Source organism: Marmota flaviventris, chromosome 4 (genome assembly GCF_047511675.1).
Source record: "Marmota flaviventris isolate mMarFla1 chromosome 4, mMarFla1.hap1, whole genome shotgun sequence".
Taxonomy (NCBI): domain Eukaryota; kingdom Metazoa; phylum Chordata; class Mammalia; order Rodentia; family Sciuridae; genus Marmota; species Marmota flaviventris.
Window position 1 is genome coordinate 51,746,013 of NC_092501.1, and position 12,842 is coordinate 51,758,854.

The 12,842-nt window shown below is 52.3% G+C and overlaps 1 protein-coding gene across 1 annotated transcript in view; it reads right to left on the reverse strand.

The window, feature by feature from the left end:
• Chst3 (carbohydrate sulfotransferase 3) overlaps positions 1–1,019 on the reverse strand; it is a 35,300-nt gene extending 34,281 nt beyond the window's left edge. The window contains exon 1 of the mRNA XM_027931446.2: positions 819–1,019. The gene's annotated coding sequence lies outside the window, so the exon portion shown is untranslated. The remainder of the gene's footprint in view (positions 1–818) is intronic.
• Between the last annotated feature and the right edge of the window lie 11,823 nt (positions 1,020–12,842).

Sequence of the window (12,842 nt, forward strand, 5' to 3'; positions counted from 1 at the left end):
CATATAGCTCGACTCTCCTCACCCTGTCCCCCTGGAAGTCCCTCTGAGGAAGTACATCCGCTAGGGGGAAGGGTCTCTGCTTCCTTCCAAGGCCCTGTCACCATCAACCCCCAGCTGTCCAGCGCAGCGTCCGCCTGCAGGCTTTCCCACCCTGCTCACAGACCCCAGCACACCGATGTGAGATTACGCTCAGTCCCTCCTGCCTCCCGGCCTCGCCTCCGGAAGGGCTGTGCACACCCAGACACATCACCCAGACGCTGAGTTTCCGCACCAAACCTGCCCCTACCAGATCCTCTCCTGTCGAACCCGCAAAACCATCTGCACTGACTGCTTTCTCCTCCCCACTCCTCGGCCTCAGGATCTCCGTCACGACTTTCTAAAGTCCAGGCAGTCCGATCCCTGCCCCTGGCACTTTGGGGGCTCCCTCTCGCTGAGGGACTGCGAGGGCAGTAGACAAAGACCGTGGATCGAACTGGGAGAGATGGAGACGAGCCTGGGTTCAAAGCCCAACTCGCGGCGCTCCCGGAGTGTGCACTTGGGCTGGCTGCATGCGCCTGGTCGGGGCGGCGTGTGCTAACACGCGTACGCGCTGTGCGTGGGGCTCGGGCGGCCAGGAGGCGCCGGTACCTGGCAGATGCAGATCGGGCGCCGCGGGTCGAGGCGCCTGCGTGGGGTTTCTCTGGAGCCGGGAGCCCCTCTCCCACCCTCCGCCTGCGCCTTCTTGCAAAGTTTGGCGCGGGCGCCGGGACCCGAAGGCACGGCTGGGCGGCCTCGGCCGAGCCGGGGAAGCGGTTCCGGGACTCCGGGGCCCCACTTACCCCGGCGCCGAGCCTCGTCCGACGAAGGCGGATCCGACTCTCCCCGATCGGCGTCCAGCGCGGGCAGCATCCGCTCGCAACTTCGCCCTCCTCTCTGGAGCCCCGGGCTGCAGCTGCTCCGCGGCGGGGCTCAGCGCCCTCCTTCGGCGGCGAGGAGGGAAGGAGGAGGAGGCGCGGCCCGGCCGCTCCGCTCGCCCGGCAGGAAGCGGCGCCAGGCGGGCGCCGTTTTGCGCCGCAAGCCGGCGAGCGAGCGGTCCTACCCGGTGCCCTACCCGCTCGGCCCGAGTGGGCGAGCGGCCCGCGCCGGCGGCGGATTCCGGAACCGTGTCCTAGGAGCCCGGGCAGCCTCCTCCTCCCTCTCGGCTCCCTCCTCTGCCCTCCCCCTCCTCCCCTCCCTGCTCCGTTCTCACCCCACCCAGCTCCCACCCCGGCGCGCCCGGCAACTTGGGAACCGTTGGCGAAGTTGGCGATGCTAGGGCTGCGCGCCCGCTGGGCCTCTGGGGCGGGAGGAAGGGGAGCAGGGGGAGGAGCTGAGAGGGAGGGGACCCGCCCCCGGGGGGGCGCGCTCTCCAGGACCCTTCGGTGGGCCTTTGTTCCAGGCGCTGCACCTCCAACCGCGCGTCCCCGGGGACTTGCTGGGGACCGCTTGGATGCCCACCCCTCTGGGAGAGGCTGCTTGTCCTGGGCTGAGGAGATGAAGAGAGAGCCTGCGTGGAGATCCTGGTGGCTTCACCCTGCCGTAGACCCCTCCCCGCCGTTGCGTTACCCTCGCGCCCCCGGGAGACCCCCTCTTCTGCGCGCATTCTCGGCCAGCTCCTCCCAGGGGAGGGTCTTCCCGTCCCCCTGGGCAGCGGGAGCTGAACTATGGTTTCCAAAGACCACAGCACCCACATCCTATTCGGCAACGGGTCACCCACCCTCCCTTCTGTGCTTTCTTGCACAAGCAGCGTGTCCAGGACTCCCCCAATTCGGCATGATCCTGGAAGGGTCCTCGCCCGCTGACGCAGCCAGAGATGCTTGGCATTATCTTCAGACTTTTCCGGACAGTTGGCGCCTCTGATTTGGGGACTGCAAGGGGAGTAGGGACGGGCAGTGGCCAGCTAGGCAGTGCGTGGTTTGGGGCAGAAAGATCAGTTTCTCTAAGAGCTCAGTATTAGAACACAAACTCGAACTTCCCTGTCCCTCTCTGGAATCCTCGTGAATGCCATGTCAGGAGGAAGTCTTTGATTCGGTCTTGCCCGGGGTTTTCCTCCTGGGACTTCCTACTAGTATTTAGCATCATGAGCTAATTAAGGCCTAAGACAGCTGTCCTGACATTTAGCGGGGAGTGTATACGATTTAAACACAGCGAATTATTTCCTGTAAAGGAGAAGTAAGAAAATCTGAAAAGGGAAAACCTAGACGTTGGTACTTGGCTTTCCTATTCTTCTCAACAAATGCAGAAAGGAGATAGCAGACATGTCTTAGGCATCAGATACTAAATCAGTTAGAACTGAGCAGTGCCCAGGCCTACCCAGGACCCCTTCTCTCAGATACAACAGTTAGAGGGTCCCCATTTCTTACCTGGGTGCAGACTAGCTAAGGCTTCTGCCAAGGCAGACTGGAGGGGCCTGGGCAGAATGCTCCAGATTAGGATGTGAGACCCTGGATGCTCTTTAGTAGAAAGTCCTCATTGGGTGCTTTGGTCCCACTCCTTACAACTCTGTGTCCTGTTAAAAGAGACCTGAGGTTTGGTGAGGATTCAGACCCCAGCTCACCTTCTGGGTAACCTTTCTGAATCCCTTTCTCTGCGTCTCCCGCAGCCCTCCCCAGTCTTCCCTGTAGGGGCTTCTGCCTGGGAATCAGTCCACATGCTCTCCAACAAGTTTAGAGCTGACCATGGAAAATAACAACTCTGCTTCGAGGAAATAAGAATTGATTCTGAGCCAAACATGAGTGACCATGCCCTGGGAACTCAAATTCAAGTTACCTGGAAAAGACATATTTTGTTGTTGCTTTTGTGAAGAAGGTTACTTAAGCTTGTATAGTCCCCAAAGTAGGTGGGGTCTTCAAATAGTCTACAATAAGGGGAAATCCATAATTCTCAGATGTTGTTTTCAATAAGGCTGGGAAGTCGACAGGATTCTGGTGCTGACTCATCCCAGCCTTAAGGTTGGGAGAGGCCAGAAGTCTGTCAAGCAGAGTATCCATTTATCTAGTGGTCACAGAAATGCTCAGTCAGGCACAGAGGTAGACAAAATGGTTGTGAAAAGGAACCAGAGATAATCCAGTACAACCCTTTCTACTGCCCCTCTCCACAAGGTCTCTGATGCTCAAATCCACCCGGTTCAAACAGCCTGGAAACTCCCAAATACAAACTGAGCCTCAATGAAGAAATTCAGGTTGCAGATCCCCCTGTTGGCTAAGCCATACATTCTGTGCACACTGAGGCCAATGGTTGTTTTAGGACCCACAAAGTTAGAAGTCTCATTCCCAAGATCTCTTAAGGACAAACCTGAATAACCAGACAAACTTCAGGACAGACATAGTCATTAAAGCCATAGAGAAAGAAATCCCCCGCTCGAGTTGATGTTGTCAGGTGTCGTGATCTGGTCTGGGCTTTCCTCTTTTTCTATCCTTTGCATCTGATGCAACATTTACATGCAACATACAATAAAAAACACAGTCTGACCTGCACAAGAAAAGGTAACAGATGAGGGAAATAACCAACCATAAAATCCTCCCCACAAGTCGCCTACTCTTTAGTCACACTATCATTAGTCTCCCCGATGTATCTACAGTCATCTGGATTCTGTGACATATTTTATTTGATGTAGTGAGTATCTAGAATAATCCATTATCTTCCAATTCTAATTTTTCTTCTGGTCAACTGGACTCCATAGCTATTACCTCAGATGGAACAACTAATTTTACTTCTAAGGAAAAAAATGTCTTCAGAACCCAAATTATTATAACTCTTATAGTTGCTAATTGTTTGATTTGTCCTGTTATTATAGTATTACACCAGATTCTAGTTTGGGGATGCAAATGAGTAAACACATTCCAGAAAAAGTCAATCACACAATCTCAATTTTAATTCCCTCCCAACAAAATCATCCCTTCCCCATGTACTCAAATGTTATTAGCAGTAGTGACGAGGACAAGAGGGCAGACTTGTGAGAATCAGGGGAGCTTTGCACATGGGCCCCCCAGACTCTACTACCTCTTCTTAGATGGGGGTGGAGGTATGGGGAATGTTTCAATCTCACGAATCTAAGAAGCCACATTGAACCGCACCGTTGGCTTTTTTTTTTTGAACCTGGGATTGAACTCAGGGGCACTTAACCACTGAGCCGCATCCCCAGCCCTCTTTTATAGTTTATTTAGAGACAGGGACTCAGTGAGTTGCTCAGGGCCTTGCTAAGTTGCTGAGGCTGGCTTTGAACTCACAATTTTTTTGCCTTCTCCTCCAGAGATGCTGAGATGACAGGCGGGCGCCACGGTGCCCAGCCACCTCTTAGCCTTGTCTGGAAGGTTTTCCCACTAGGGTACAGGGATTTTATTGCTGGAAGTTTGTGATGCACCTCAGGAGGTACAAAGACCAAGAGCTAGAGCTGTGCCACCAGCAGATCATAGAGAATGGGACTCTGTGCTGCAGGTGGGGACAGGGAGCCCGAGCCGTGCTGAGAAATCCCTTATTGAGCAGAGTGGGAACTGGGACGCAGAGAGGTAACAGGCCTAGGTCGTGGCCTGTCTGCAGAAGACAGACATGCGGACACAATGCCAGGGACACAGTGCATTACCTAGGGCAAGGCCGGCAGGCTTGCACAACCTCAGGGGGCACCAAGCACACAGAGCGTGATGGGACAGCTGGCCTCAGATCTGTGTAGCACTGCTGCCCCGTTCGTGGAGGGGAAGACCCAGCCTGGGCTTGGAGACAGCTGGAGGTCTGTAGGTGGAGAAGGAGTCAGAGGGTGTGAGGGTGTTCATCCCCCAGGCTTCAGGCTGGCAGTGAGGCCTCCAGTGAGGGCATCTGTGTGCCCGCGAGAGGGACAGGGTAAACGGCTGAGCCAGGACCTTGGAAATTTTCATTCTAAATTAAGTCTCCAGGCTCAACTTCTTGCCATCATAGCTCAGTCAAGAGAACTGATCTCAATTTTTTACTCTATTGGAGAAATGAAGAGAACTTTCCAGGCCTCTAGAGGTGGAATGGCAGAGTGTTTAGGTTGTGGACGCTTAACCAAGCAATCCATGGATAATGGGACAAAGCCCCTGATGAACGATACAACACTGTGGATGTCCCCACCCCAAATGCAACCCCTGAGTCTGGGGACCAGCAGACAATTTCTCAAGTCAAGAGACATTTACAAAAATAAGTGGCATGGAACTTTAAAATGCTGATGATATGGAAGGCCAACTAAGGCCAAGCACGGGGCCAGGTGAGAAGAGAGCAAAGAGACATGAGCCACTGGGTTAAGCAGATTTCAGTGATTGGGCTGCTGAGATTAGGTGACAAAAGACAGAGACTGCTGTCTTGCTAGAATTCTCTCTGGCTCTTTTCCATTTGCTTCCTTTCCATGAAGCAAATTGCCAAATTGTGAGCACCATGGCAGGGCCCGAGTTTCAAGGAGCTGACGAGGCCTTTTAAGTCAACAGCTAGTGTGGACCTGAGGTCCCAATTCCACTGGGCTGCAGTGACCTGAATCCTGCTCGTAATCACAGCATAAAGTTAGAAGCAGAGGTGGGCCCCCCTGAACTCAGAGATGAGTGTGGCCAACCCTTGATTGCTCTACTGGGAGAGACCCTGCGCTAAAGAACCCTGCTGAGCTGGGTCCAGCCTCCTGATCCACAGAAACCGAGATGGTAAATATTATTTTGAGCCATTTAAGTTCCGGGTAACTTGCTGTACAGCTATCCATAACTAATACAACCACTAAATGCCTTCTGTCACCCTGAACCGGATCCTGGAACTAAAAAAAAAAAGAAAAAAGAAAAAAAATCACTATGAAACACATCATTTAGAAAATTGGCAAAATATGAATAGGGACCGAATAAATAATAATACTATAACAATGTCAAATTTTCTGAGCAAAAGACCTCAGCCAGCTTGCTTGGGACTGGAAGCCTGCCTCCTGTATCCCTGGCCTCAGCTAAAAAAGCTGCATCGGGGAATGGGCTGGAATCTAAGGGGCCCAATTTCACCCAGAACCACCTTGTCCTGAGCTGCTCTGTGGAAAACGCCTCACCTACAACATGGGAGACTGCGGAGTGGGAAGAGACCAACCCAAACAGGATACAAAGTGGAATGTACACTATGATTCCAACTCTGCAAAAACATACCTGCCAATGGACAAACATTGGATAGGAACAAGCAAAAATGAAAACACAACTGCGTGTCTGATGATGAGAAAATGGAGTCGTACATGGGTTAAAAGCAATTTGCCAAGGTCGTCCAGCCAAGTAAGAATAGAGTTGGAATTCAAAGCCAGGGTCTATCTGACCTTAGGACTCAAGCTTTTAACAGTACTTTATCCCAGAAAATGTGGTCTACATGCACAATGGAGTTTTATTCAGCCATAAAGAAAAATGGAATTATGGCATTTGAAGGAAAATGAATGGAACTTGAGACCATCATGTTAAGTGAAATAAGTCAAACTCAGAAAGTTAAGGATCTGCTGGGAGCAATGGTGCAAGCCTGTAATCCCAGCAGCATGGGAGGCTGAGGCAGGAGGATTGCAAGTTCAAAGCCAGCCTCAGCAAAAAGGAGACACTAAGCAACTCAGTGAGACCCTGTCTCTAAATAAAATACAAAATAGGGCTGGGGATGTGGCTCAGTGGTGGAGTGCCCCTGAGTTCAATCCCCTGTACCAAAAATAAATAAATAAAAACAATGACATATATATTGTGTATTATTTATAACATATACAATTATAAAATTTCTTTTATGCATTCATTTATCTGTTACATAAAAAAAAATCCCCAAACTAAATGACGTGACAAAAATGCGGTATTTCTCATGATTCTGTGGTGCGCTAGATGGGGCGGGGAGGGGCCTCTGCTTCATGTGGCAACACTGACACCTCTCACCCTGCTGTAGTCAGCTGGCAACTGGGCGGGGGTGGGTGGGAGGGCTGGGCTGCAGAATTCCAAGGCTTTACTCACAGGAGTGGCATGTGGGTGCCTCTCTGGCCTCTCTGCCTGCTCCTGAGGAGCTGGGGCTTCCCCACATGGCGGTTCAGAGGGCCGCTGTGGAAGACTTCTTAGCAGCTGGCTCCCAGGAGGGAGAATGCTGCCTGTCCTCTTCCTGGGCCAGGAAGCCACTGAGCCAGCCCAGGATCCAGAAAAATCCTCTGCCCTGGGCCAGAAAAAATGACTGGGGCAATGATTCAAGGACGAATTCCTGGGGACAAAGGAAACCAAATGAAGAAGAGCAGGAATATGAAGAGGCCACCTCAACTGGAGGTTAAGGACCCCATCTCAGCCTCCTTTGCCCCCTAATAACTTAAGAGCTCACTTAGGGATATCAAGGATCAGAGAAGGAGGGAGAAAAACATCTCTTATTTAGCACAAAGTGTTGGATGGTATTTGCCCATGTTAAGTCAGTTAGTCTTCATAGCAACCCTGCAAAGGAGCTGCTACAGCCCTGGAAAAGAAAAGGTAACACAAGTCCTGAGAGGTGCAGTGGCTTGAACAGACTCCCACTGCAAATGTTTTGGATCAAATAACTTATTTTCTTATTTATTCAATAACCATTTTTTAGCCCAGGACTGTGCTGAGTTTGGCAATGATTTGTCAGTCAGCTCTTGCTGCAATAATGCTGCATAACAAACATCCTCTAAGTCTCAATGGCTTATAACACTAAATGTTTATTTTCCTCATTGCCAGGTCAGAGGTTTCAGGCTTTGGTGGGGCTCCAGTCTCCTCCTTATAGCTCCACATTCTCCTTGGACCAGGGGCTACCCTGGGTTATATTCTTTTTATTGATTTATTTTGTTTTTCAGTGCTGGGGTTGGAACCTAGGGCCTTGCACATACCAGGCAAGTGCTCTACTGCTGACCTACATACCAGCCTTACATTGGGAATATATTCTTCTCAAGGTAGATCACAGGAGTACAAGAGATAAACCAAACCACGTGAGCAGATTTAAAACCTCTTTCCAGCTGGTGCGGTGGCACCTGCCTGGAATCCCAGCAGCTCTGGAGGCTGAGGCAGGAGGATCACAAGTTCAAATCCAGCTCCAGCAATGGCAAGGTGCTAAGCAACTCAGGGAGACCCTGTTTCTACATAAAATAGGAAAAAAAGGGCTGGGATGTGCCTCAGTTGTTGAGTGCCCCTGAGTTCAATCCACAGTAACAAAAAATAAAATTTAAAAAAATAATAAAACTTCTTTCTAGATGACTGGCCAAAGCAAATCCTATGGCCCAAACTAACTTCACCAGGGCAGAGAAGTATGTTTTGCTAACCATGAAGCCATGGTAATGGCATAGGTAGACAATTCAAGGAAAGAAGGATCGACAGCAGCCATGTCATCTGCAACAGGGAGGAGACGGGGAGAGGGGGACACAAGAAGAGAGAAGACAACCCGAATCTGATCAAGCCTCGGAGCCTATGACCTAACCACTAATTTAAGGAAGTAGAAGGGAAAGAGAAACTTTGTTAAAATGATACCCAAGATTGATATAATCTCAACTGTGAAAACTCCTACAGATGAAAGATCCAAGTTTATCGAAGACCAGCAAATAAAAATTGCAAGGAGACGGGGAGACAGAAGAGAAGTAAGGAGAACTTAAAGATTTAAAGGACTGAAGAAAAAGAAAGGGAACCTAAGTCTTTTAAACTTCACCTTTTCCTGACACCTCAATAGCCTCACAAGCAGGCTATGGCCTCTGCCCAGTTCCTTTTCTTCTCTTCTTCTTCTTCTTTTTTTTTTTTTTTGTATCTGAGATTGAGCCCGGGTGCTTAACCACTGAGCCACACCTGAGACCTTTTTTATGTTTTATTAGAGACAGGGTCTGGCTGAGTTGCTTAGGGCCTCACTAAGTGGCTGAGGCTGGCTTTGAACTCGTGCGATCCTCCTTCCTCAGCCTCCCAAGCTGCTGTGATTATGGGTGTGTGCCACCGTGCCTGGCAAAAGAGTCTTTATCCTGTTAAGCTGTACACTGAAACACAGATGAACTAATACACCACGCAGGGTTTCCTTCCCACAACCTGAGGAGGGGGCAGAATGAGCACAGACACAGTGGAACACAGCCGGCTGCGGGGTGGTAACTGCTGAAGCTGGTGACAGGTCCCTTCTGTTTTGTATGTGTACAAAAATGTCCCCGAGGGCTGGGGTATAACTCAGTGGTAGAGCACGTGACTATCATGTGAGAAGCCACAGGCTCAGTCCCCAGGAGAGGGGGGAAAAACAGTAAAATAAATAGCCACACAGCGTGGTGCATACCTGTAATCCTGGCCCTCGGGAGGCTGAGGCAGGAGGATGGCAAGTTTGAGGTCAGATTGGGTAATTTAGGGAGACCCTGACTCAAAATAAAATAAAAAGGGCCGGGGATGTTGCTCAGTGGTAGGGTGATAGAGCACCCTGAATTCAGTCACCAGTGGTCACAAGTACCTCTATAAACACATAAAAACTCCTTAAATGAGAAGTTAAACTAAACACTGAAGACTGCCTCCTTCTTTCTTTCTTTTTTTCCCTTTTTTCTAGTACAGGGAGTTGAACCCCAGGGCCACACTACCACCACGTCACATCCCCAGCCCTTCTTATTCTTTTGTTTTGAGACAGGGTCTCCCTAAATTGTCCAGGCTGGCCTCAAATTTGCAATCCTCCTGCCTCGGCTTCCTGAGCTGCTGGGTTACAGGATCATATTGTACACCCTCATCGCAGCCTGTTCCTGTCGGCCCTGGAGAGGGCAGCGGGGCATGCTGGGAGATCCTAGGCAGGGGCAGTCCCAGGGCGGCAGCTGCCGTGTAGCAGAGGAGGGGCAGGGGCTGCACCCAGGTGTGAGGAGCCCTGGGCACACCCGGAGGGTTTGAAGCAGAGCAGGGGCAGGACACATTGGCACTCTAGCAGGTCACCGTGACTACAGAGCAGAGAGGGGCTTGCGGGGAGGCTAGCGTTAGGTCCAGGGGGGGAGCTGAAGCCTGGGCCAGGTGGTGGTGGCTGGAGGTGGGGAAGGACAGGGGCAGGGCGGGTTCTGATGTGTCAGGAGGGTGACTGATGAGGATGTGGGGAAGAAGGAGGGGGAGACCTGAGGGGGGGAGACAGCCAGCCCTGAGCTGGGCCCTTATGCTAATGAGCTTATTTCCCTGTGACAGGCCCTAAGAGGGGGATGATGTCTGTCTTAGCCTGGATCTCCAAGCCCCAACGCCTGAGGTGAAGGGCTTAGGTTCAGTCCTTCATTAGGAAGCAGCAGGGGTGGGGGCCTAGGACCAGGGGAGTGAAGCAGGAGTGTGTCACCCAAGTGGCCACCACTGGGCACTGTTGAATGAATGCGCTATCCCACCAGAGTATCCTTTAAGAAGTCACAAACTGTACCCCAGGCTGGTGGGACCCAGGGGAGAAATGGGAAGAGCACGTCCACCAGCTCCTGTCTCTCATGGGCCAATGCTCACCCAAGGGACAGAGATGGACGCCACACAGAGTCCGGTGACATCTCATGCTTTGATTTCAGCGAGGGCCCAGGACGGGGGCCAGAGCACGACGAGGGAACGCCAGGCCAGGTGCTGGGTAGCTGCGCCCTGGCTAAGCTGACCGTCTTCCATGTAGAACTAGTCACTGCTGCTGCGGTTGGACAGAAGGACAGGACAGGTTGAGAGCAACAGTGACCAAGGTGGCCTGGGACACCAGCTTTATCAGTATCCCCTCCACCACTGTCCCCATTGTGCACTAGCTGGTCTGGCTCCAAAGAGCATGTTCTTAGTCACTAGGCTGTGGCTTGGGGGCAGGGGCCCTGCACCCCCACCCCTAGGGATGGGCGTAGGGAGTCCCAGAGCCTTTGGGATAGGGAGGAAATAGAGCCCTCAGAGCAGTCTTAGTTATTGAGAAGGAACCGAGAGCAGTACTATGGTTTTGATCTTCATGTCCCCAATATCCATGTTAAAGGACTGGTTCCCCAGTTCAGATGCTGTTGGGAGGTGGTGGAGGCATAGCTGCAGGAAGTGAGGTCACTGGAAATATGACCTGAAAGGTAGTAGTAACCCATACCTTCCTCCCTCTCTCTCATTTCCCAGCAGCCGTGAGTTGGGCCTGTCTCTTACCCTGCACTCCCCCCATGATGTTCTGCCTCACCACAGGCCCAAGGGACTGTGGACTGAAACTGTGAGTCAAAGAAAATCTTTTCTCCTTTTAAGTTGATTCTCTCTGGTATTCTGTCATAGTGTTGGAAAGCCGACTAACACAGGTAGGGAAAAAAGAAGAGAGGAGAAATAATAATTATATGTTATGGTTTGGATGTGAGGTGTCACCAAAAAGCTCATGTGTGAGACAATGCAAGGTTTAGAGGAGAAATTGTGGGGTTATGAGAGCCTTAACCCAACCAGAGAATCAATCCCCTGATGGGATTAACTGGGTGGTGACTGAAGGCAGGTGGGGTGTGGCTAGAGGAGGTGGGCATTCAGGGTGTGGTTGGGGGGATATATATTTGGTATCTGGCAAGTGGACTCTCTCTCTCTCTCTCTCTCTCTCTCTCTCTCTCTCTCTCTCTCTCTCTCTCCTTTCTAATCACATGAGTTTTGCCATGATGTCCTGCCTCACCTCGAGCCCTGAGGAATGGAGCCAGCTGTCTATGGACTGAGGCCTCTGAAACCATGAGCCCCCAGTGACCATTCCTCCTCTAACGGTTCTTGTCAGAGCAGTGAAAAGCTGACCCGTCATACATTGGGAAGTGGCTTTGCGAGGCCGACTCTTCTATCCGTTCATTCAGCAAATACTTACCAGGTGCTCGTTCCATTGCTGGGTGCCGGAGAGACAGCGGGTGCCACATGTCCCTGTGCTAGGGAGCTTGCCGAGGGTGCAGACAGTACGGTGAGTGTTGCAAGCCAGGCGACCAGGACCGAGGCTCCCCGCCCGGCAGGGAGGACCTGGACTTGCTGTGGGCAGCCCTGGGCTCAGAGGCCAGTCCTACCCCTCTGGCTGGGACCTTTCTGCACTTCCTCGTCTAGAAGATGGGGCGACGGCTCACGTCACTGCCCAGGTGCTTGGCCTAGTGCCTGGCAGACGGTGTGGCAGCGGTCACCACTACCGTCATGTGAGTCACAGGACAGGGCCACTCCTGGCCCACAGGGATGCCTAACGGGTCAGCGCGTCCGTTCTCAGCCCTTCTCAGCCCTTCCGTTTCCGGGGGGGTGGACCCCCGAGACTGCCTTCCTTGGGCTCCTGTGCTCTGGCATCCTGTGGGGCTCGCCTGGGGAGGCGCAGACGGGAGGTGGCAGCGCAGTAGTGAGAGGTGGGACGTTCAGTCCCTGTCCCCGGGCAGCTCCTCCTCCCGGGTTCCAGCTCTCTGTAGCACAGGCCAGTAGCGCAGCCTCCTCCACGTGCCCCGCAGGGCTCCAGACCTCCAGCCGTAGCAAGTCCCTGACTCCTTCCCAGCCCAGGTTGTCCCTGACCTTCCAACGTCTGTCCTCTGTGCTTTGTAAGAACCTCTTAAGCCGGGTGTGGTGGCACACGTCTGTGATCCCAGTGACTCAGGAGGCCGAGGCAGGAGGATCGAGAGTTCAAAGCCAGCCTCAGCAACAGTGAGGAGCCAGGCAACTCAGCGAGACCCTGACTCTAAATAAAATATAAAGAAGGGCTGGGGACGTGCTCAGTGGTTAAGTGGCCCTGAGTTCCATCCCCAGTACCTCCCCCCTAAAAAAGGTGGGATGCTCATTCACAAATGATTAGGAACTTCAAGACAGAAGCAGCAGCAGAATATTAAACCAAGAACAGGCCTCTCCTGAGCTCAAAGCCCTGCCCAGTTGTGCAGGGGGTGGCAGGAGGTGCACAGGGCCTCGGAATGTTCTAGAAGGCAGGTGAAGAGGGCTGGGCCTGGCAGATGGAGCGGAGAG